This window comes from Macaca nemestrina, chromosome 4 (assembly GCF_043159975.1).
Source record: "Macaca nemestrina isolate mMacNem1 chromosome 4, mMacNem.hap1, whole genome shotgun sequence".
Taxonomy (NCBI): domain Eukaryota; kingdom Metazoa; phylum Chordata; class Mammalia; order Primates; family Cercopithecidae; genus Macaca; species Macaca nemestrina.
The window spans coordinates 16414565-16438691 of record NC_092128.1 but is presented as its reverse complement, the minus strand read 5'-3'; the positions used below and the strand labels follow the sequence as shown (position 1 = coordinate 16438691).

At 45.4% G+C, this 24127-nt stretch overlaps 1 pseudogene and 1 gene segment (V, D, J or C); one reads left to right on the top strand and one right to left on the bottom strand.

Moving 5' to 3' along the window:
• LOC139362613 (T cell receptor beta variable 13-like) overlaps positions 1-24127 on the top strand; it is a 222411-nt gene that overhangs the window by 124749 nt on the left and 73535 nt on the right.
• On the bottom strand, positions 9765-11135 carry LOC139362703 (B-cell CLL/lymphoma 7 protein family member C pseudogene; annotated as a pseudogene).

Below are 24127 nucleotides of genomic sequence, written 5' to 3'. Positions count from 1 at the left end.
CTGCAACAAAATATTGAACCTCTCTTCCTGTTTGAAGTAAAGGTCTTTGCAACTTTTATGGTCCTTACTTGATAAATACAATCATGATAACAACAAGACTTCATTTATTTGCCTACTTTAAGTCACGTATATCCTTTATTTTATTTCCATTTGCCATTGCTGATGTCCTGATAGACAGAAGTATGCCTTCACCACTGCTGCCAGTTCACCTTGACTCCCTCAGGAAATCTGATTTTTAGACTCTGAGTGTTTTCATTGTTGTCCAACTCATTTGATTTGAAATAATTTTCCTGAGGCCTTTAATTCAAGAAGTGTTTTATTTATAATATTGAATTTATTCCTTTTTATTTTATTTTTCATAATATATAGTGTTATATAGTATATAGATCTGGGATTCTACAAGTTTGTAAGTCGTACTGAAAACATCACCTTGGCTGAGATTCCACTGGACACCAAGTACGTGTTCTCTGGAGGGCAAAAAAATAATGATAAAAATTTCTAAAATACCTAAATAAACAGACTACTGAAGGAAAATGTTAGGAGATGCACCAAACTGTGCCGTTAGACCTGAAGATAATCTACCAGTAGAATTATCGAAAAGAGACTATAAATAAGTCTCCAGTAAGTATTTGTGGGCATAGAGCAGTGTCTGAGTCTTCTCAGGCTAGATAAGGAAGGAATTCAGTTATTATCATGACTTTGCCTTGGATGAAAATGCATGAACTCCTCAATTTATTTTCTTGTAAAATATTACAGAATAATATTGAGCAAACATTTCATTTTTCTCCAACTGTATCCCTCTTTAGCACTTACAGGTAAAGCGGACACCTAGAGGCACGATTTCTGTAGTTGGGATCCCTTAACTTCAGGACTAAGGTCCATAGCTGGGCTTTACAGGGACTGCAAACCCCACGTGCAGGGAACCCCGTGTGTCTGTGCTGTGCCCAACTCCCCTCTGTGAGGCTGCCAAAGGGGGAGTGCTGGATCTCCCAGAACCCAACTCACAAAGAGGGTAGCAGTCTGTTTGCTGGGCAAAAAAATAAATTCACCTATTGGCCAATATGTGGAAAGTCAAAAACAAAGGAAATGCTCTATGGTGAGACTGGCAGATGCCCAATTTCCCAAGTTATGAAATGTATAACAGCTCATGGTTCTCAGAATTTCAACAGCTCATTAAGATATTTTTAGAAAGTTTTTGTTTGTCTACAGCTGTCCTTGATATTGATCCTCACTTGTTTTCCAGTCCACTGGTCACTTGAGGTTATTTTGTTGCCAAATTTCAATGTTGCCTATTTCAGTCACTGAGCACTTCTCACATTCTCCATATCTTACACAGATAGGTATGTTCCTGTCTTTTCGTATTTTTAAATTGGGCTGTGCAGAATACAAGCATACATTTGTATATGACTCCCACCTTTTATGCAATTTAGCTGTTTAATTTTTAGTAATATTTTTTATTAAGGTTTAATTAATAGAGAGTAAAACAAATATTAATTAATAGAGAGTAAAACAAATATTAATACAAGGACATCCTGGTACATTTTGACAAATGCGTATGCCAGTGCAATAATAACTGAAATTATTATAAAAAAATTTCCTGGCCCGGCGTGGTGGCTCATGCCTGTAATCCCAGCACTTTGGGAGGCTGAGGCTGACGGATCATGAGGTCAGGAGATCCAGACCATCCTGGCTAACAGGGTGAAGCCTGTCTCTACTAAAAATACAAAAGTTAGCCAGGCGCAGTGGTGGGTGCCTGTAATCCCAGCTACTCAGGAGGCTGAGGCAGGAGAGTCACTTGAACCTGGGAGGTAGAGGGTGCAGTGAACCAAGATTGCACCACTGCACTTCAGCCTGGGAGACAGAGCAAGACTCTATCTCAAAAAAAAAAACAAAAAAACAAAAAAACAAAACAAAACAAAACAAAAACCTTTGGCCGGCGCGGTGGCTCAAGCCTGTAATCCCAGCACTTTGGGAGGCCGAGACAGGCGGATCATGAGGTCAGGAGATCGAGACCATCCTGGCTAACACGGTGAAACCCTGTGTCTACTAAAAAATACAAAAAAAACACTAGCCTGGCGAGGTGGTGGGCCCCTGTAGTCCCAGCTACTTGGGAGGCTGAGGCAGGAGAATGGCGTGAACCCGGGAGGCGGAGCTTGCAGTGAGCTGAGATCCGGCCACTGCACTCCAGCCTGGGCGACAGAGCGAGACTCCGTCTCAAAAAATAAACATAAAAAAATAAAAAAATAAAAAAATTTCCATCACTCAAGAAAGCATTCTCATGCTCATTTCCAATTAATTTCTATCCCAGAGATGAAAACTTTTCTATTTTTATCACCATTGACTAGCTTCGTCTATTCTTGAGCTTCATATAATGGAATCATATTTTTATTGAGTTATTTTTCTCCAAAATTAGTACTTCTGAAGCGTATTCATATTGTTGTATCAGTAGGTCATTCTCTCTTATGACTAATATTCCATGGCATAAATATACCACAGCTTGTTGATCCATGCTCCTGCTGATGGAGATCCACATTACTCCTGTCTTCAACCTTTATGAATAAAGTTGTTGTGAACATTCTTGTGGAATTCTTTCTTGTGGACATACGCATTCTTCTTTTTTTTCTTTTTTCAGATATAGACTTAAGAGTGGAAATACAGACTCACAGTGTAGATGTGTGTGCTATGCTTGCGTGTCCCCACAAAAGCTCACGTTAAAATTTGCCAGTGTAATGGTATTGGGAGGTGGGACAGCTACAATTAGTTCATGAGGGATCTGCCCTCAGAAAGAGATCAATGCCCTTATTGTGGGAGTGAATTAGTTGTCTTGGGAATGGTCTTCTGATAAAAAGGATGAATTCAGCCATTTTCTCTGTTTCGGATGCTTGCTTCCCCTTCCTCCTGCCTTGGGTAACAGCAGGAGGCCCTCATCAGTTATGGACCGTTGATCTTGGACTTCCCAGTCTCCATATCTATAGGCCAAATAAACCTCTTGTTTTTATAAATTACCCAGTCTGTGGTATTTCTTTATAGCATAGGAAAGAAATTGAAAGAAAATATGGTACCAAGAGTGAAGCTGTTGCTATAATATCTGAAAATGTGGAAGCAGCTGTAGTTAATCGGAAGTGGCTAATGGATAGAGGTTGAAAGAATTGGGAGGAGCAGACTAGTAAAAGCCTAGATTGCTGAAAACAGAGAATTAAGGGCAGTTCTGGTGAGGGCTCATGGAGAAATGAGAAAGAAGGTATCAGAAATTGAAGTAAATGCCATCCTTATTGTAAGTACCAAAATCTTTGGCAAAATTGTGTCCTGTTCTAGGACTTCATGGAACATAAAAATTATGAGTCATTCGCTAGGATATCTGCTGAAAGAAATATCTAAGGGGCTAAGCATTCAGACTACTGTGTGAATACTTTCAGTCACCAGGAAATTTAACCCAGAAACAAGGGAGCCAAGGGAATAGATTTTGCAAGCCAGCACAGATGGTGACCCTACCTCCCTCTGCTGTCCTGTCTCCTATAAGCCAAACTCTGTACTGTGAGCTGTTAAAGCACTAGAATTTTTTTCTGGGGAATCTGTACTATTAATAATTTACAGACAACCCAGGTCTGCTTTGGATCTGATCAGACTGACTAAGTCTTGGGAACTCTGCACCACCGGTCACTGAGGAAAGGGGCTGGGAATGTTGCCTGGGACAAGAAAATATAGTTAGAAACATTGGAGTGAATCTAGCATCAGAAAGATGATGTGAGGACCGCAAGGAACAGCTGGAACCTGAGGTTTAATCACAGGCTCCTCACCCTCCGCTGATGAGCAGGTGTGTGAGCTCCAGCATGGAGCACTGCAGCACTAGGTCAGAGGAGGGTGATAGGGCGATGGGGCAGCCTGTGAGCAGAGGAGCAACTGTATCATTACGGAAGCTTCTGCCTTCACCCATCCCTCCAGCTCTGCAGGACAGGTAGAATCCAGGGTCCGTGGAGCACCAGACCTAAGGAAGCCTGCATGGGGAGGACACAGGACAGTGACATCACAGGATACCCCTCCCATCAGGAAAATCAAGGACCGGAACTCACTCAACTCTATCCCAGGAGAACCAAGCCCTGCATCAGGTGCAGTGCTGCCTGCCCCACTGTGCCATGGGCCCCGGGCTCCTCTGCTGGGCGCTGCTTTGTCTCCTGGGAGCAGGTGAGTCCTGTGCACTGGACAGCAGCCCCATTCTCAGCTTTCCCACCCCTGTGTCCTCCACTTTACCTTGGGGAGGGCCTCCAGGCTGTCTCCTGGCTCATCCTACATCTCCTTTTCCCACAGGCCCAGTGGACGCTGGAGTCACCCAAAGTCCCACACACCTGATCAAAACGAGAGGACAGCAAGTGACTTTGAGATGCTCTCCTATCTCTGGGCACACCAGTGTGTACTGGTACCAACAGGCCCTGGGTCAGGGGCCCCAGCTTATCTTTGAGTATGATAGGAAGGAAGAGAGAGTCAGAGGCAACTTCCCTGATCGATTCTCAGGTCGCCAGTTCCCTAACTATAGCTCTGAGCTGAATGTGAACGCCTCGGAGATGGGGGACTCGGCCCTGTATCTCTGTGCCAGCAGCTTGGCACAGCCTGGCAGAGTCACTGACATTCTGTATGTAAACTTCCTGCCTTAGCTTTGATTTGAGAGCTGCAGGCCCCACCCAGCTTTCACTCCTTCAAGGGAAGCTTTTAGTTGTTTGGAAGGCATGTCTACTGTCCTACTGAGTGCAGAGCTCTCCCAACCCACAGAGCCCAGGTTTCCTGTGCCCTGAGAGTGCCCACTTCTCTGCTGCATCTTCTTGCAGCTTATCACTTCCTGGGTAGCTTCAGAACGAGAGTGACCAATGAGCCCTAGATGTGCGATTGATTCTTTGTATTTGTTATATAGCTTAAATCCTTTCAACAATCTTGCATATCAAACATTCTTATTTTTCCTTTACGGATGGAAGGCTAAGGGACACTGAGTCATTTTCCCGTGTCTCCTGGCTTGTAAGGATCAGAAGCAGGAAACAAACTAGTCCATACATTTTTCTATCTAGCCCCTGCTCCATCATTACCTTCTCTGTCCTGGTCAGTAAGTCAGAACCCTCACACTGTCCTCTAGTGACCAGCAGGGCTGCAGTGGAGATTCAGTTGTCTTCAGGAGTCATTACTATGGCCTCTTCATTAGCAACTTTGAGGAATGTTAAATTTCACACTTTTAAAAAATCATTTATATGCATTCCCTGTGTCTTTCCCCAGTCTGTAGCTTATATTTTCATTTTTATGGTGTTTTTTGATGCACAAGAGTTTAATTTAATGCAACAAAAGCTAAAAAACAATTTTGTTTGTGTGTAAACAAAAACCACTTTCTCATATAAATATCTAAGCATATTTTTCTCAATTTATTCTAGTAAAATTTAATTTTGGATATTCACACTAAGAATAAATGTACCTAAAATATGTCTCATGTAAGAAATAAGACAGAGACCTAGGAATGGGAGGGAAGGACATATGTTCAGTGAAAAAGCAGCAGCCTGTCAAACAGAGCCCTAAAGTAGACACCCGGAGCTGATGGTGGAGAGGTAGGTGGAGGCCCAAAATTGGGGTGGAAGCCCCAGTTTTGCCGAAATGATTTGAATCTATACTTTAAAGACGAATGCAGTTTTACCTCTTTAGGCAATAAAGACCAAAAATAGACTAACTATTTTAAATAATTGAACTTTAAACATACCAAAGTCGGAACATCTTCCCTAAGGACAGCATTTTCTTCCACCCAGTCGCCAAATCTGTATTTGAGAAAGCTGTGTACTGTTCATAACTGTGCAATATCGTTACAATCAACACCGTAATAATACTGCTACTTGGATCAGAAACAAAGAGCATTTCTAAAGTTTGAAGAATGTATAACCGGAAACAAGCTCTCACTGAGTTTGGAAATGCAGGCACTAGAGGGTGCTCATTTCTCTTCCTTTTCCAATCAGGGGGCTACTCAAAGTCTGTTCTAGAACAAGGAGTGAAATCCTCCACTTCCCCATGGTGATCAGGCTTTCAGAGGTAGAAGCCTTATTAGTTCATAATCAGCATGAACTGACCTCACCATCAAATGTATCGACCTCGATGCTCACCCTCCTCAGCAGTCAGAGATTTGCTGTGTTCTCCAGGACCTCGTGCATTTTCACGGAGCACACTTTATCCTCAGTTTATTAAAAAAAAAAAAAAAAAAAAAAGAGCCTTTATAGGGAGTTCTATTAACAGAAGCTTTCTGTACTTTGCCCTTTTAGATGCTACAAATTCTGATACCTGATGAAAAGTGTTAACTTAAAGCTTGCGTGTGGTTAAGATTTTTTAATAACCAAATTAAATAATATATATATAATGAAAATGTCAATAATGCTCTCGAATCCAATCCCACCTTCCATTGGTAATGAATATTAACACTCTGGTTTGCTTCCTTTTACCCCTCTTTTCTGTGTTCATGCATAACTTTCTACCCAAGTACACCTACAGAAAATGGGTTCACCCGTACACTTTACCTGCCACATGCATACTCTTTTCTGTTAACAGACTTGGTCTTTATTGTTCCAGATTGGTTTATATAGACCTAACTTGCTCCTATTAGCTGCTTCACATTGCATAATGAGGGTAGACAGGTACACTTGTGCTCTGTTGCCTGATTCCTAAGTTCTGCCAGATCTTTTCTAAAGTGGCTGAATGGCACCTTATGCTTCCAGGTTCTCCTCACCCCAGCACTTAGTTGATGATTCCAGCTTTTCCATCACTCATAGTCCTAGCAGGTCTGAGAGCTTTATCAGTTTCTCCTGCTTGAGGAGACAGGGAGGGATAAAAGGGTAGGTAATTGTCAAACCTATCAGAGACTACACAGTATCTGAGTTCATGCTCATAAAGCATTGAGAGGAATGTTAGTCTTGTTTTATAGATGAGTCTACATGAGGCTAGAGTCCAGGAAGGTTAATGAATGCCTTGCCCATGGTCTCAGAGCTAATAAATGATGGAGCCAGATAAAGGACAGTCTGCTTGTTTCTGTGTGGGATTGATCGATGGGAGTTCGAGGGAGGGGAAGTCTAGAACCATCTGGGGTTGTCTTCAGATAAGACACCAGGGGTAGGAGGGTCTGTGTACCCTACAGAACTGCAGGTACATGCTTCATGGTGTTGGCAATGGGGAGATACTAAAGCAGGTGAGTGGTTAGTGGCCTGGAACCAGAAGATCTGAGCTTTGAGAAAATTATTCCCATCACAAGATGTAACAGAGACACTGATGTGAATAAACTAGACCAGGGAACTCTATGAGGAGCTGTTGTTAACATGAGGTGTTGGAACCGAACTGTCGATTCCCTCCTGGGCAGGGGTCGCCGCGAAGGATCACCGACACGAGATTCATAGCAGAGAGTTATTTATTACTAGCGCGCTAGGGTCCCAAGCTCTAAGTTGGCCCTGGGACCCCGACTGCTTGTTACAGGCTGTTTATATAGGCAAATACAAGTTCAAACACAGCTTAGGGCGCGAAATTCAAACAAAGCTTTAGGCGCGTGGTAATTGGGTCTGTCTATGGCCTGAGCAAGGTGTCTTATGCTAATTGGTTAGAGCAGGACCTTATGAGGTTTTTTTTTCTGGAGTTGTTGTTTCCGGGAACTTCGAGGCAGGGTGGGACCCCCGGAATTGGCAGGGTGGGACCCTATGAGGTTGTTTCCCAGAATTGGCAGGGTGGGACCCTATTAGGGTGGGACCCTATCGAGGCAGGGTGGGACCCTATCCAGAGCCACCTGGTGTTAATTTTTTTCTATATGAGGCCTAGTTTCTAAGTTTTATGAGGCCTAGTTTCATTCCCTCCTCTTTTTGTGTCAGAGGCTCAATCTTGAGCCTGTTTTTTAGTCCTGAGGGTCTGGTATTGTTGGGTCAGAGCCATAGCATGTACTATGTTTAATTTATTTTTAATAGGGGTGAGTTAGTGGTTGAGTATGCATGGCCCGAAAGTCAGCATGAGCGTGAGCAGGATGAGGGGTCCTAAGATGGTGGAGATTAGGGTGCTAAGCCAAGGGGATTGGTTGTACTAATTTTTAAACTAACTTTGTTGAGATTTTTTTTTCTTTTTTTTTTTCTTGTCTAATCTTTTTTTAGTTTTGCCATAGAATTTTTAACTATTCTTGAATGATCTGCATAAAAACAACATTGCTCTTTTAGGGCTGCACAGAGCCCACCCTTTTTAGAAAGACAATTTCTAGTCCTTGTCAGTTTTGTAATATAATTTCAGACAGAGAAGTCAAGGACTTTTTAAGTTTTGTGATAGATTGTTCTATGGCTTCAAGGTTTTTATCTATGGCTACTTTAAGTTATTGCAGATGATGGTTACTATGCACTAGGGCTGCTGTCCCGGTCTTAACTTTAGCCGCTACCTTAATTTTTAATATGTCGGCGAGGGTGAGGGAGATTAAGGGCGGAGAAGTGCTTGTATAAATAGAGACCTTATATTAATCTTGTTGTTATTTATCTGTTATCAGATTTTGCCGCATCTTTAAACTTGATGCGAACCAGGTTGCAATTTTCTGAATATCGGGTTGTGGTACAGGGCTGGACAAAGGGCATAGTTATATACTAAGGTTTTGTGGCTTATTTTTACTTTTTATTATTAGTAGTTACACAGGACCAGTTTTTGCAATATAAGTGAGTCAGATTTCTACAAGTTTTTTTATTGGTTCTGTCTTGCATCCGGGACAGGCATAAAACCTGTTCCGGCTGATGGACATTTTTCTAGCCTGTCCTTTTTATTCTTGTCTATCCTGAGGAGTCCTTAATAGGACTCCTGTGGGACCAGTAAACCGGGGGCCTGTGTCTTTTATCTTTCCTGCTTTTTTTTTTTTTTTAGGTTGAAATAGAGGTCTGGAAACTAAGTCTTTATAGGAGTATTCTCGGAGGTCTTATTTAAGACCTCTTGATTACTAAAATTAATTATCTGTCAGGTCAGGCTAAATGGCCGGTGGGGGGTTAGCGTCAAAAACTATACTAGAGACGGCGCAGGGAAGAAGGGCAAACAATAAGCAAGGAGTTAGATACGAGAGAGTCTTATCTTGGGTGGGTCCGCGGAGTGTCGGAGTTTCCATGTCTTAAGTGGTGTTGGTCCGGACGTCTCTGGAGCAGCCTTGGCGTGGGATGCGTGGATCTAAGTGGAGATTCCGTCAACCTTTATGGCTGTGGGTGTGGTCAGGAGAACAATGTAGGGTCCTTTTCACCGAGGCTGTAGTCCTTGAGTGCGATGCCGTCTAACGTAGACAGAGTCTCCTACCTGGAAGGGGTGACTGGTCTGTGGATGTCCTGGTTGGTGCAGTTCTGCCAAGGGGGCCCAGATTTGGGCCTGTACTGCTTGGAGTCCTTTTAGCCGGGCCTGTAGGTCAGTCTTAGGATCAGAGGGGGAGAAGGAATTAAGCAAGGTTGACAAAGGGGGAGGTCCTCCGTAGAGGATTTCATATGGAGTGAGCCTAAAACGGTTAGGTGTATTCCGGGCCCTTAACAGAGCTAAGGATAGGAGGCGTCTCCAATCTTTTAAACCAGTCTCTAAGGTTAATTTAGTAAGGGTCTCTTTTATTGTTCTATTTATTTTTTTTACCTGTCCTGAGCTCTGGGGTCTATAGGCACAATGTAATTTCCAATTAATCCCCAATATCCTGGCGAGCCCCTGACTTACCTGAGAAACGAAGGCCGGCCCGTTATCTGACCTAATTACCTTGGGAAGTCTGAATGTAGGAAAGATTTCTTCCAAAATTTTCTTGGCTACTATGTGTGCCGTTTCTTGCCGGGTGGGGTAGGCTTCTACCCATCCTGAAAAGGTATCTACAAACACCAGTAAGTACTTATATCCAGCATAGTGAGGTTTTACTTCAGTGAAGTCTATTTCCTAATAGACTCCTGGGCGGTTATCACGAGTTCGTTTCCTTTCTGGCACTCGGGTAGCCCCAGCGTTTACCTGCTGACAGACCTTACAGGCAGATGTCACTTGTTCTACGAGGGTACTTGTCTTTGGGATTAGAAAGTCAGTTTTTTTAATCAGTAATTTTAGCTTTCAATTACTTAAGTGTGTCCAGGCATGCATCTGCTGGATCATTGCCAGGGCCTCCTTGGTCAGCATTGGGGGTTCGTCAGTGCTGCCAGCAGTTATGCCCCCGGGATTTTTCTCTTGGCCTAGCCGTGGGGGCTGAGCCTCTTCAGGGACCCCTTCTGGGGGTCCGGCAGGTGACACAGGGTGGCTGGGCTGGGGGCTGCCCTCAGGACTGGGCTCTGTGCCTTTTTGCAGGGAACTTTCCGAATGGAAACTCTGGTTGCTGTTCTCATCATTGAGATCCAGCAGGATGAGAGGGCCACCCCCTCGGGGACTGGCGCCCCTGCCCCGACGTTCCCGGCCACGGGATCTCTTTGCCCCGCCACCTGCCCGCCTTCGCTCCTCCTCCTGGGGGTCCACCACTGGCACTCACTTGAAGATACGAAGGGAAGTGTCGCCTACAGTCACTCATTGCTTCTTCCATTTCCGGACCTTCTCGATGGTCGCCATTACCTTCTTGATGTTATCTTCGGCCCGGCTCCGGGTCTCGGCCCGTACGGTCCGGCCGGCCATGCTGGCGGGGCTGGGGCCGGAGCCGAGCCCGCGGTGGGGCCGCCTCCTGTCTGGCGGGCTCAGGCTTGGCGCCAGGCCCGGGCGCTGCGCTCTCGGCCTGCCGTCCCCCCGGGAGTTGGCCGCGCCCTCTTTCGTCCTTAACGCCTCCGCGAGTCCCCTGTTCTTTGCAGTAGGCACACTGGTCTTTTTCTACTTTTGGCCGCCTCCGCTTCTTTCCCTCTCTCCCTGGTCCTTTCTTTCTCACAACTGCCGCCAGGATTTTTGTTAAATGCTTATCCTTTACTCGGTTCTTACGATCCTCTCGCTCTATCTGTTCCTTCGCTAACCTGGCTTCCCTTTCCTTAGGGGTTTCTTTCTTATCTTGGCCAAATTTGTGGGGCGTTTTTCTGCCCCTTTGAGACCCGCCAACAGAGCCTGGCGATAGATTTGGAGACTCTCCCTACCTGGTGCCGTTTCATAGTCCTAGTCTGGGCGGGTGAGGGGAAATCCCTCGTCTATTTTATTGGGAAGTTGGGTTGGGAGTCCTCCTGGTCTTGGCATATTTTTCCGGGCCTCCAAGAGGACCCGCTGCCTTTTTCAGTGGTTAAGAGGACCTGCAGGAGTTGCTGGCAATTATCCTAGGTGGGCTGGTGGGTGAGGAGAATGGATTCTATTAACAAGGTTAGGGCCTGAGAGTCTTGGGAAAAGGAAGGGTTATGGGTCTTCCAGTTATAGAGGTCAGAGGCAGAGAAGGTCCAGTACTGGACGTGTGACTGACAGTACGGAGGGGAAAAAGGGAGGATTGCTAAGTGGAAGGGCCTTCTGGGTCCTCAGTCCGCCGCAAGTGGAGACGAGGAGGTGTCGGCGGCGGCGTCCGAGGGGTGAGTTTGGGCGGGGCTGGAGGAGGAGACGGGGTGGAGGGAGGGGCCGAGGGAGAAGTTGGAGAAAGGGTAGGGGTCGAGGCGGTAGAGGAAAGAGCTGGGGACAAGACAGGGGGCAAGGGTGAAGCGTAAGGTGGAGGTCCCCAAAGGGGGTTTTGAGGTGGAGGAGGCAGGGGGTCGAGAAGGAGGAGGTCCCTCTGGGGTTCATCTGGGAGGACTGGCTTATGCGGGTCCGGATTCCGATTCTTTGGGGCTTCTAAGGCAAGGAGGGTAGATTGGGATGGGGAAGGGGAATGGAGGAAGGGTTTCATCCAAGAGGGAGGATTTCGGACCAGATCCTCCTAAATAATTATGTAGGCCACCTGGTCCGGGTGTCCGAGTGGCCCAGGATCCATCACTGTTGCTTTAACCTGTAAGATAATTGGGAGGTCAAATGTTCCATCCCGGGGCCACCCAACATGGAGGGTAGGCCACTTGGACGAGCAGAATTTTCGCCATTGTCCTTTACGGACTTTTATGGAGAGGTTGTGGGCTTGAGCCCGAACATCAGGGAAGTGAGTCAGGGTCAGAGACAAAGGAGTCGTCAACGTCTGTCTTATTTCATCCACGTATAACAAGGACAAAACAAAAGTAACAAAAACAAAGACCAGACAAGTAAGGAGAAGCCGCGCGGCCAGAGAGTAGCGCCACAAGATTACAAAATATTCAGACGGCAGGGGCGACCTGCCTACAGATTTGAGGAGGCTGACCGAGTCATTAGCCTTCTCCCAGACTACCGCCAGGGCGTCCCCCAGGGCGAAAGTGGGAAGGTGCCGGACACGTCTGTCCCCCTTCCCCACTTAATTCAGAAGGAGTACTCCCCAGAGTTCAGAGTTAGCCGGCAAGAAAGACAGAACAAAACGAAAGTACCTGGTAGGTCCGTTCAGTCAGCAGTCCGTGGCCCGGGCCAGATGGGTCTCCGCCGGATGGGTCGGGGGTCCTCGGACGACCCCACTTCCCGGCCAATGCACCAAATGTTGGAACCGAACTGTCGATTCCCTCCTGGGCAGGGGTCGCCGCAAAGGATCACCAACACGAGATTCATAGCAGAGAGTTATTTATTACTAGCGCGCTAGGGTCCCAAGCTCTAAGTTGGCCCTGGGACCCCGACTGCTTGTTACAGGCTGTTTATATAGGCAAATACAAGTTCAAACACAGCTTAGGGCGCGAAATTCAAACAAAGCTTTAGGCGCGTGGTAATTGGGTCTGTCTATGGCCTGAGCAAGGTGTCTTATGCTAATTGGTTAGAGCAGGACCTTATGAGGTTTTTTTTTCTGGAGTTGTTGTTTCCGGGAACTTCGAGGCAGGGTGGGACCCCCAGAATTGGCAGGGTGGGACCCTATGAGGTTGTTTCCCGGAATTGGCAGGGTGGGACCCTATTAGGGTGGGACCCTATCGAGGCAGGGTGGGACCCTATCCAGAGCCACCTGGTGTTAATTTTTTTCTATATGAGGCCTAGTTTCTAAGTTTTATGAGGCCTAGTTTCAGAGGGAGGGAGAAAAGCATCTAAGTGGTCACTTCTTATATGTCAAATGTAGAGGAAAACAATGTTAACTAGAATCCCATCGGATTTTAGTCAGTTTTGCTTAGTAAGTAGTTGGAAGGTGGGATAATTTATTTTTGAGGTTAAGGAAACATCTATAAGACTCCTTTACCTTGTGAAGTCTGGTGATGACGGAAAAAATGGCACGGCCAATGCAGTCACAGTTTGTTTAATAAATAACTCAGAGTTCAAAGAGAGACACTCATGGGCCTGAAATTGGTAAGTGTTCCTGCATTCTAAAATTAGGAGGATCTTATTTTCTTTGAACCAGCAGAGAAGGAAGCATAGGCAGTGGGGAGGGCCAGTTGGGAACACAGCAGAGTGGCCGCAGGATATCAAAGACAAAGGACACGTAATATCAAATTCTAAGTCGTGAAGCTGTGATGCAACCCTCCCCCTTCTCCTAATGGTTTTTCAGGTCTCAGCACAGATGCACACCTGAGGGAGTAATTGCTTTGGAAATGAAGGACAAATAGCTGTGTTAAATATTAATAACAACTCCACCTTACAAAGCACACCTGGAAATGGAAACAAGATTTTTCTAAGGCCTTTTCTACTCTAAGAGTCTGTAACTTGTTGGCAAGCTGAGAGGTGAGGATGGGGGAATGTTGATCCACATGCGATGAGTACTGTGTGTGGGGAAAAGAAAGAGAGATCAGACTGTTACTGTGTCTATATAGAAAGAAGTAGACGTAAGAGACTCCATTTTGTTCTGTATTTGAGATGCTGTTAATCTGTAACCCTACCCCCAACCCTGTCCTTGCAAGAGACATGCTGTGGTGACTCAAGGTTTAAAGGATTTTGGGCTGTGCAGGGTGTGCTTTGTTAAACAAGTGCCTGAAGGCAGTATGCTTGTGAAAAGTCATCACCATTCTCTTAATCTCAATTACCCAGGGACACATACACTGTGGAAGGTTTCAGGGACCTCTGCCTAGGAAAGCTAGGTATTGTCCAAGGTTTCCCCCCATGTGATAGTCTGAAATATGGCCTCCTGGGAAGGGAAAACCTAATCGTCCCCCAGTCTGACACCCGTGAAGGGTCTGTGCTAAGGAGGACTAGTATAAGAGGAAAGAAGGCCTCTTGGCAGTTGAGATAGAGAAAAGCATCTGTCTCCTGCCGGTCCCTGGGCAATGGAACATCTTGGTGTAAAACCCAATTGTATGTTCTATTTACTGAGATGGGAGAAAACTGCCTTAGGGCTGAAGGTGGGACATGCTAGCAGCAATGCTGCTCTTTATGCACTAAAGAGGTTTATGGAGATGTTTGTATATGCATATCAAGGCACAGCGCTTTTCCTTAAACTTATTCATGTCACAGAGATCTTTATTCATATGTCTTACTGCTGACCTTCTCCCTACTATGATCCTATTATCCTGCCACTTCCCTTTTCCAAGATGATAAAGATAATGATCAATACATACTGAGGGAACTCAGAGACCGGTGCCAGCCTGGGCCCTCTGTATGCTGAGCGCCGGTCCCCTGGGCCCACTTTTTCTTTCTCTATACTTTGTGTCTCATTTCTTTTCTCAAGTCTCTCGTTCCACCTAAGGAGAAACACCCACAGGTGTGGAGGGGCAGGCCACCCCTTCACTGTGAGGCTCTACCAGGAAGCATATAATCTTGAGTGTGAATCAGAGCGCTAAGAAGAATAATGCCCTTTACGTTGTTTTGCCATCCTAAACCCATCCTGTGCCATCCTAAACCCACCCCACCCGTAATTAAGCAGCCATGGAAATGAGGGTAGCCAGAAGGAATCAAACTCTGTTGCTTGGTACAGTAGACACAGGGGCCTGGGGGAAGGGTGTGGCTGGGTCTAGGAGAAGATGATGAGCTCAGAAAACAGACAAGGAAAAACCCCGGGGAAAGCTTGTGAAATCCTGGAGGAAACAGGAGATATGTTATTTGAGTTCCTTTTTGTTTATTACTCAATTTAATTATTACTAAATTAACGGCAGGCATCCTGCACAAAGGGATATTTTCTGTGAAACATGACATCTCAAATACAAACAGAGCATTCGTCCTTACCCTAAAGCCCACCCTCTCTCCCCAAGTCCCTCACGCATCAGGCCACCTTTGTGCCCATAGGTCATGGGCAGTGCTGTGTGGTCACCATCATCCACACACAGTGGGCAGTCAGCAGCATGAGGTGGTTCTCTCTGCCGTGGTCTCACCCCAGACATGGAAAGCAAGAGCCCTGGGTGGAGCTGAAGGTGCTCAGCTGGGTTTCTCAGGAGTCTCATCTGTCAGTGAATTGACTAGAAACAGAGCAAAACGACTCCTCCAATGTTGATGAGCCTGCCCCTGGGATTTGGAAACTTGCTAACAGAGAAAACCAATATAGACAAAGGAATTTAAACAGGATTATGGTCAATTAAGCAAATTAGAAAAGGATACTTGAAGGAGTATTTGGGACGCAGGAGTCAAAAACAGCAGGAAGACATGAGGAGCTTCCCTAAGACTCTAGACTACAGCACTATGTAGATAACTAACACTAGATTGTTAATTATATTATTGAAGAGCCACTCACTATGTAGATAACTAACACTAGAATATTAATTATATCATTGAAGAAATAAAATTTGCATTGAAATACAAATGGTTTACAAAAGGTCATGAAAATCTTGGAGACTTATTTCAATTCAGACAAATGTGTTCCTCTCATTCTCGGCTGTTTACTAGTGCATTGATTTTGGATCTGACCAACTGGGGAAGAGGCGTGGCCTCTCCTGACAGGAAGGCTCCAGGGCCCAGGCAGGGAGCATGACGTCTCAGAATGACTGCCTTGAGAGCCCTGTTCCCCTTTTATCAACACACAGACCCAGAAGACCCCTCCGTCCTGTAGCACCTGCCATGAGCATTGAGCTCCTGTGCTGTGTGCCCTTTTCTCTCCTGTGGGCAGGTGGGTCCTGGGCAGGGCCCCTTGCATGGATTTCAAGGCCTAGTGCCTTCCCATTGGGGCTGCAGCATCAGTTTTGTTCTCTGCAGGTCCAGTGAATGCTGCTGTCACTCAGACCCCAAAATTCCAGGTCCTGAAGACAGGACAGAGCATGACACTGCAGTGTGCCCAGGATATGAACCATGAATGCATGTCCTGGTATCGACAAGACCCAGGCATGGGGCTGAGGCCGATTCATTACTCAGCTGCTGCTGGTATCACTGACAAAGGAGAAGTCCCCAATGGCTACAATGTCTCTAGATCAAACACAGAGGATTTCCCGCTCAGGCTGGAGTCGGCTGCTTCCTCCCAGACATCTGTGTACTTCTGTGGCAGCAGTTACTCCACAGCGCTACAAGGCTGTCTCCTCTCCGCACATAAAGACAGGGAGGCTCTGCCCTCCTTCCCGCTCCCCAAGACTCAGGGATGCCCTGGGCAGAGTTCTCTACACCAGGAACCTTGGAACCCCAAGTGGCCCAAAGTGGTCCAGACAGAATGAGCCTCGCTCTGTGCAGAGATCTAGCATTAAGTGCAAGAAAGCCCACCCCTTTGATTGCTGGGCTCAGGTCAGTCTTGGACATTGATGGGGAATCACTATCACGGGGGCCACACCTGGGAAAAGGCTTCCTCTTGTGGCTGCAGCACCTGACCTCCTCCAGGTCTCAGGGCTCTCCTTAAGGGTCTTTCTCCACAACAAATCTAGACAGATCAGAGATCCACTTCTAGAATTCCATCGTTAAAGGTTGTTCCTTGAAACCACTTCTGTTAAGAACATCTCCATTAGGTTTGCATCAATAAAACAGAGCCACTACAAATTTGACACTGTAATGGATTTATTAGATGGTATGCATATGTGGGAGGAGCTAAGGAAGAGAAGGTCTGGAGGAGAGAAGTCAGAAGGTGACAGAGCCAGTCAGTAGCCAGGGCTTCTGGAGCTCTGGGTAGGACAGGCTGGAGATGCAGGGACATGAGAGGATCAGAGCATGCCAGGCCATGCAGTGGGACCTTGAGCTGGGAGGACAGGAAAAGGCCAAGGAAACCTGCTTCTGGGGAAGCTGTTCCCACTTTATGGGGGCCACCCCTGCAGGTGCACTGCCAAACACTGGGGGCTCCCTGGCTGCTGTTGTCCACCATTTGGGAAGATGAACTGGACACAGGGTGCAGAAGGAATAGGACTTCCTAGGTCTGTTGGATGCCTCTGTATTTGCTGGTCACTGACTCTCTGTCTGACCACAATGACCTGCCTAGTGTAATAGTGACTGTATTACATCTATCTAACAAATTTTACCTAATGTATCTTTGACCATCTCTAACCCAGAATGATTAGAGAAATGGCCTTCTTATTTTGCCTTTGCAAAATTGACTTAATACAATGCACCACAGGATGGATTCTCCCAGACTGAGGCATCTGATCACAAACTGTCTCAACCTTCCACAGTCCCTGGACACCTCTCCGGGGGACACCTGCGCTGCCTAGGTGAATGTGGACACAATTTATATGTAGATGTTCCAGACACTAGCTACTAAATTTTCTTTAATCCTGTGCCTAAAGTCTCCCTCCACTTAGAGGCAGGGCTTGTTATGCCCAGACCGTTTGTTCCCTAAAGAAGACCACCAGAGTCCAGAGTCAAAGCCAAGCGGCAAGGATCTTTACTGCAAGTTCGAACTTGGTCCCTCCATTCCACAGCGTACAAGAGGGCCCCGAACAATGCGAGTGCTTGCTTTTTATAGCCCGATGTAAACAGGATATGTAAAGTTACAGGGGAACAAGGTAATTCTCTCGGTTACAGCACATTTAGCATTTTTTATTGGTTCCCGCTGTGTCCTTATCGGGGATTTCCTAGGTGGTGTTTTTCTGAAGTTTGAGAGAAATATGGAGGAATGTGTTTGTGCTGGGCTCAGGAAGTTGGGAGATATATGGGGGATGTGCCTCATTCCTTTCAGGCTCGATCTCCTTCTATCTCTTTCCTGAGCTTCCCTCCTGATGGAGTTGCAAGGACATCAAAGCCCTGGACACAGTGCAGTGATCTGTGGAGACAGCGGGAGGGAATCTCATCTCTTGTTGCCTTCCTGGACCCATTTCTTTTATAAGTGAAGCAAGTGCTCCTGTGGGGAAAAGAAAGAGAGATCAGACTGTTACTGTGTCTATATAGAAAGAAGTAGACATAAGAGATTCCATTTTGTTCTGCATTTGAGATGCTGTTAATCTGTAACCCTACCCCCAACCCTGTCCTTGCAAGAGACATGTACTGTGGTGACTCAAGGTTTAATGGATTTGGGGCTATGCAGGGTGTGCTTTGGTAAACAAGTGCCTGAAGGCAGTATGCTTGTGAAAAGTCATCACCATTCTCTTAAGTACCCAGGGACACATACACTGTGGAAGGTCACAGGGACCTCTGCCTAGGAAAGCTAGGTATTGTCCAAGGTTTCTCCCCACGCGACACTCTGAAACATGGCCTCATGGGAAGGGAAAGACCTGATCGTCCCCCAGCCTGACACCTGTGAAGGGTCTGTGCTGAGGAGGATTAATATAAGAGCCTTTGTTTCTTCAAGCTCATTTGTCAGTTGAGATAGAGAAAAGCATCTGTCTCCTGCCCATCCCTGGGCAATGGAACATCTTGGTGTAAAACCCGATTGTATGTTCTATTTACTGAGATGGGAGAAAACCGCCTTAGGACTGAAGGTGGGACGTGCTAGCTGCAATGCTGCTCTTTATGCACTAAAAACGTTTATGGAGATGCTTGCATATGCATATCAAGGTACAGCACTTTTCTTAAACATATTCATGTCACAGAGATCTTTATTCATATGTCTTACTGCTGACCTTCTCTCTACTATGATCCTATTATCCTGCCACTTCCCTTTTCTAAGATGGTAAAGATAATGATCAATAAATACTGAGGGAACTCAGAGACCGGTGCCGGCGAGGGTCCTCTGTATGCTGAGTGCCGGTCCCCTGGGCCCACTTTTTCTTTCTCTATACTTTGTCTCTGTGTCTCATTTCTTTTCTCAAGTCTCTCCTTCCACCTAACGAGAAACACCCACAGGTGTGGAGGGGCAGGCCACCCCTTCATGCTCTGGTCTCCCTTTGAGCTCTGCAGTATGAGAAATGTGCTTCATGAATTTGTAGCTGAGCAGCTCAAAGATTTGATGCCAAACCCAAAGTGAAATCCTCAGATCTGCAGAAATTGCCCTGCATTTCTGTGAAGACGGAAAGAATACTGTGTGGTAGTGTTGGAACCGAACTGTCGATTCCCTCCTGGGCAGGGGTCGCCGCGAAGGATCACCGACACGAGATTCACAGCAGAGAGTTATTTATTACTAGTGCGCTAGGGTCCCAAGCTCTAAGTTGGCCCTGGGACCCCGAGTGCTTGTTACAGGTTGTTTATATAGGCAAACACAAGTTCAAACACAGCTTAGGGCGCGAAATTCAAACAAAGCTTTAGGCGCGTGGTAATTGGGTCTGTCTATGGCCTGAGCAAGGTATCTTGTTCCGATTGGTTGGGGCGGGACCTTAGGAGGTTCTTTCCTGGAATTGCTGATTCCAGGAACATCGGGGACATTGAGTCAGGGTGGGACCCCATGAGGCTATCAGGGTGGGACCCCATGAGGCTATTTCCCGGAATTGTCTTTCTGTTTGGGTTCTGGGAACATCGGGGGGCTATCCGTGGCCATCTGGGGTTTAAGTTTCATGATGGCCAAGCTTTCTAAATTTTATGAGGCTTAGGAATTATGAGGCCTAGTTTCAGTAGAGATGCCTTCTCTCCATGTAGAGACCTGGCGCCCAAACAGGACAGAGCAGAGAGGGCCAAAGAGCCCAAAACATGTCTCAGATGATGAAAGACATTTTCACAGGACAATCCTGCTGATGACATTTGGTCCTTCATATTACACACCTAACTACCCTTCTCCCCAGATCAGCCGAGTACGCAGGATATCACACATCCCAGCATCTTCTAACAAGGAAAAATCTTCGCGTAACAGCCTCCTTCCTGAACCATATTGACTAGCCTTGGAAACTTAGCCTTTCCAGAAAAAAGCTCTGTCTTCTCCTGGCCCAGTCTAGCCCAGTAGGCTTAATTGACGATTTATGTCACCTTTTAATTTACTCAGAGAAGAACATATGATTTCAGAGTAAGGGATATTCATTTTACTTTGTATAAGTTGGACCTAAACAGTAAACTGAGTACTTTTCTTCCATCAGTGTCTTAAATTGGACAATGGTAAAACAAATCTTTGATGCTAGAAATTTAGGCCCTAGTATTTTTCATATTGAAGTTGCCAGTGTCCTGGGCACAGAATAGATGGGCGTTAATAAGTCACACTATGCCAGAGATGGTTTTCTATGGGTTTATAGACTAGTATTCTCCCATTGAGGAAGCATAAGAGCGTTTGCTTCTTCAAGCTCATTTGTCAGTTTGTATGGGAATTTCCAGTTTGAAATAAGTTATGCTTTTAAATTTGAAAGAGTGTGAAGTCAGGCCGGGTGTGGTGGCTCATGCCTGTAATCCCAGCACTTTGGGAGGCCGAGGCAGGCTGATCACAAGGTCCACCTGGCCAATATGGTGAAACCCTATCTCTACTAAAAATACAAAAAAATTAGCCAGGCGTGGTGGCGGCACCTGTAGTCCCAGCTACTTGGGAGGCTGAGCCAGGAGAATTGCTTGAACCTGGGAGGTGGAGGTTAACATGAACCAAGATTACGACAGTGCACTCCAACCTGGACAACATAACAAGATTCTGTCTAAAAAAAAAAAAAAAAAAGAAAGAGTCTGAAGTCTGCAAATATAATATAATTCCAATATCTCCAATATCTAAGTTATTTTTTGAAGTTTTGGATTTCAGAAAAAAAAGGAAAGAAGTAGGGATATCCATAGGTTTGGCCATTTTTATATTTAAGATCTATGTGTATATATGTGTGTATGTATATATATGTGCACACACATACATACAAATGTATACATACACAGAGATGCATGTGTGTGTGTGTGTGTGTATATATATATATGTAATATCCCTTGGAAGAAAATGTCATGATGACTACATGGCTTAATGGGATTTATTTATGAAGAGAGTTTTTCTAAAAAGAATCAGAAAATTTGAATTCTATTCTAAATCTTTACTTGGGACTTCCCAGAGAGCATTTCTGACCCTACCAACCTACGTTGTGGGTGTATTTGGCAGCCCGGAGTGCAGCAGACAGTTCTTGGGCCCGTACCTTTGCGAGTTAGCCTGGAGATGCCTGTAAACATGACAGACTCTTGGTGTTGTTCACTCTCAGTCCGGTCCTCTCTGGAATGCCACAGACGACCATCAAACAAACAGATTCCCAGTAAGAAGAATATTAGGACATAGCCATGAGGAAACATGAACACAAACAACAAATGTTTGAAGTGCAAACCTGAAGACTGTAAATTTTGGCATTATAAGATATGAAAGTTTGGAGAGCTACATTTAAATGAACACTAGGGGAAACTGAAACAAGAAAAAAGAGAATGTCTGAAACCATCAAGTAACTTTCATAAAAATTGTCAAATAATATATCTAGAAATGCCTCATACAATCACTGAAAACAAAATGGAAAGTCAAACAGTTGATCAGCTCCTCCTAAAGAGATTTTTAGTGATGTCAAAGATGGATCTGCAGGAGTGATCTGGAATGCAGCACAGAAAATTAAAAGTGAAATATGAAAGACAATAAGAACAGGGAAGAAAAAAATGGATATTTCCCATATATTAGAATATGCATATTTTTCATTATTTCCCATTTTGAATTGCATATGATTGCAGTTCCAAACAGATAAAATAGGTGGAATGTTATGAGGTGAGATTTATGAGATGTTAGCTGACAATTCTTTAGAGGTGTTTAAGGACCCAAATTCAGAGTTTCCAGAATCAAAATGAATCTCAAGTAAGACAAATAGTCAAGTCATAGGGAAATTGTAGAACATGAGATACAAAGGGAAGACTTTGAAAGCAATCAGAAAGAAAAGAGAAATACCTCCCATAAGAATAGATGGAGAACAAGAGTAAGTCAAGATAGTGGTTAAAAATAACAATTAGCTCAATTGTCATTCTCCTTCCTTTAAGGTAACATTGATTGAAAATACTTATTTAAGTGGAATATGAAAAAAGACCGCTGTGAGTTTCTATCAAGGTACCTTTTCTGAATTACAGTTAACAAAGGTGGGAAGTGATCCCAGAAGAAAGGCATGAGGGCAGTTCTTGAGGGAACCCATGCGATGGAACAGTCCCGTTGGGCACGTGTGACTGGAGGAATGAGGGAGGCTGGGTCATGAATGTGGATGGCACAGGAGACCTTGACTTGCAGGAAAGACAATGAGCTCACCCCTTTGTGCCCTATGTTAGGGGATGCTGTTGGTGCATCCTACGGGACGTGCCCAGCAGACAGAAGAGCAGCTGTGGGATGAGAAGATGAACTCAGAGATGCAGTGTGAGGCCTCTGGGTCCAGACAGCTCTGGAGGCCAAAGCGATGAGCCATGCATTGATGTTAAAAAAGAAGGTTATAAATATTTGAAGCCTCACCCAAGTGTGTTTTAATATAAATGTTGTGACCCTGATGTCCTGGGGATTGAGAGAGGAAGTGATGTCACTGTGGGAACTGCCCTGTGGGGACAAGGACTTCCGTCATCCTCTGCTCCTGCTCACAGTGACACTGATCTGGTAACGCCCCCGTCCTGGTGTGACCTGCCATGGGCACCAGGCTCCTCTGCTGGGTGGTCCTGGGTTTCCTAGGGACAGGTGAGTCCTCAGAACACCAAGTAGTTTCATTTATTTGCTGTGTGTAGGCGTGTGTGTGTGTGTGCGCGTGTGTGTGTGTGTGCATGTGTGTGCGTGTGTGTGTGATGACTACAAATGTTTTCCTTATTCTGTTGCCAAATTCTACTTCCACAGATCACACAGGTGCTGGAGTCTCACAGTCCCCAAGATACAGAGTCACAAAGAGGGGACAGGATGTAACTCTCAGGTGTGATCCAATTTCGGGTCATGAGTACCTTTACTGGTACCAACAGGCCCCGGGGCAGGGCCCAGAGTTTCTGACTTACTTCCAGAATGATGCTCAACTAGACAAATCAGGGCTGCCCAATGATCGCTTCTCTGCAGAGAGGACTGAGGGATCCGTCTCCACTCTGAAGATCCAGCGCACAGAGCAGGGGGACTCGGCCGTGTATCTCTGTGCCAGCAGCTTAGCCACAGCGTGGCACAGTCACCTCCTTCCTGTTCACAAACCTCGTCCTTCTCTCTCCTTGCAGCTACTAGAGACCCTTAGCAGAGGCCTCTCTTTAATCCTCACATTTCATGGGAAAGAAGTAGATTTGGACATCGGCTGTCCTTTGGGTAGAAAGAGACCACAGATTCATTCTTGAAACACAGTGACCGCAAATGTAGGTGGTGAAAACAATCAGGGCCCACTGCACTCTAGGAGTCCTTGGAGCCAGCTCACTTCTTCAAGTAAACAGTGGGTGTCTTAGCCTTGGCCTTCAGGGCAGACGTACACCTTCTAAAGGTATTGGAGGCTGCTGTGTTACCCACATACATGAGGTTGACAAGGGCAGGAAACATGCTTCTTCTTCATATGTTGGGGCATCTGGCATTTGGAAGGTCTGAGGCTACATCCCCAGGAAGATCTTTCTTCTGAAGCCTCTTCTATCCCTGTCACCTTGGAAGTTTCTGCAACAAAATATCAAACCTCTCTTCCTATTTGAAGTAAAGGTCTTTGCAACTTTTGTGATCCTTACTTGATAAATACAATCATGATAACAATATGACTTCATTTCTTCTGCCTACTTTAAGCCACCTGTATCCTTTATTTTGTTTCCATTTGCCATTGCTGCTGTCCTGATAGACAGAAGCATGCATTCACCACTGCTGCTGGTTCACCTTGACTCGCTCAGGAAATCTAGTTTCTAGACTCTGAGTATTTTCACTGCTGTCCAACTCACTTGATTTGAAATAATTTTCCTGAGGTCTTTAACTCAATAAGTGTTTTATTTATAATATTGATCCTATTCCTTTTTATTTTATTTATCATATTATAAATTGTTATATAGTACTTGTTATAAATAGAAGTACAATGATTATATTGCCATAGAATCTTCCACCTGTCTG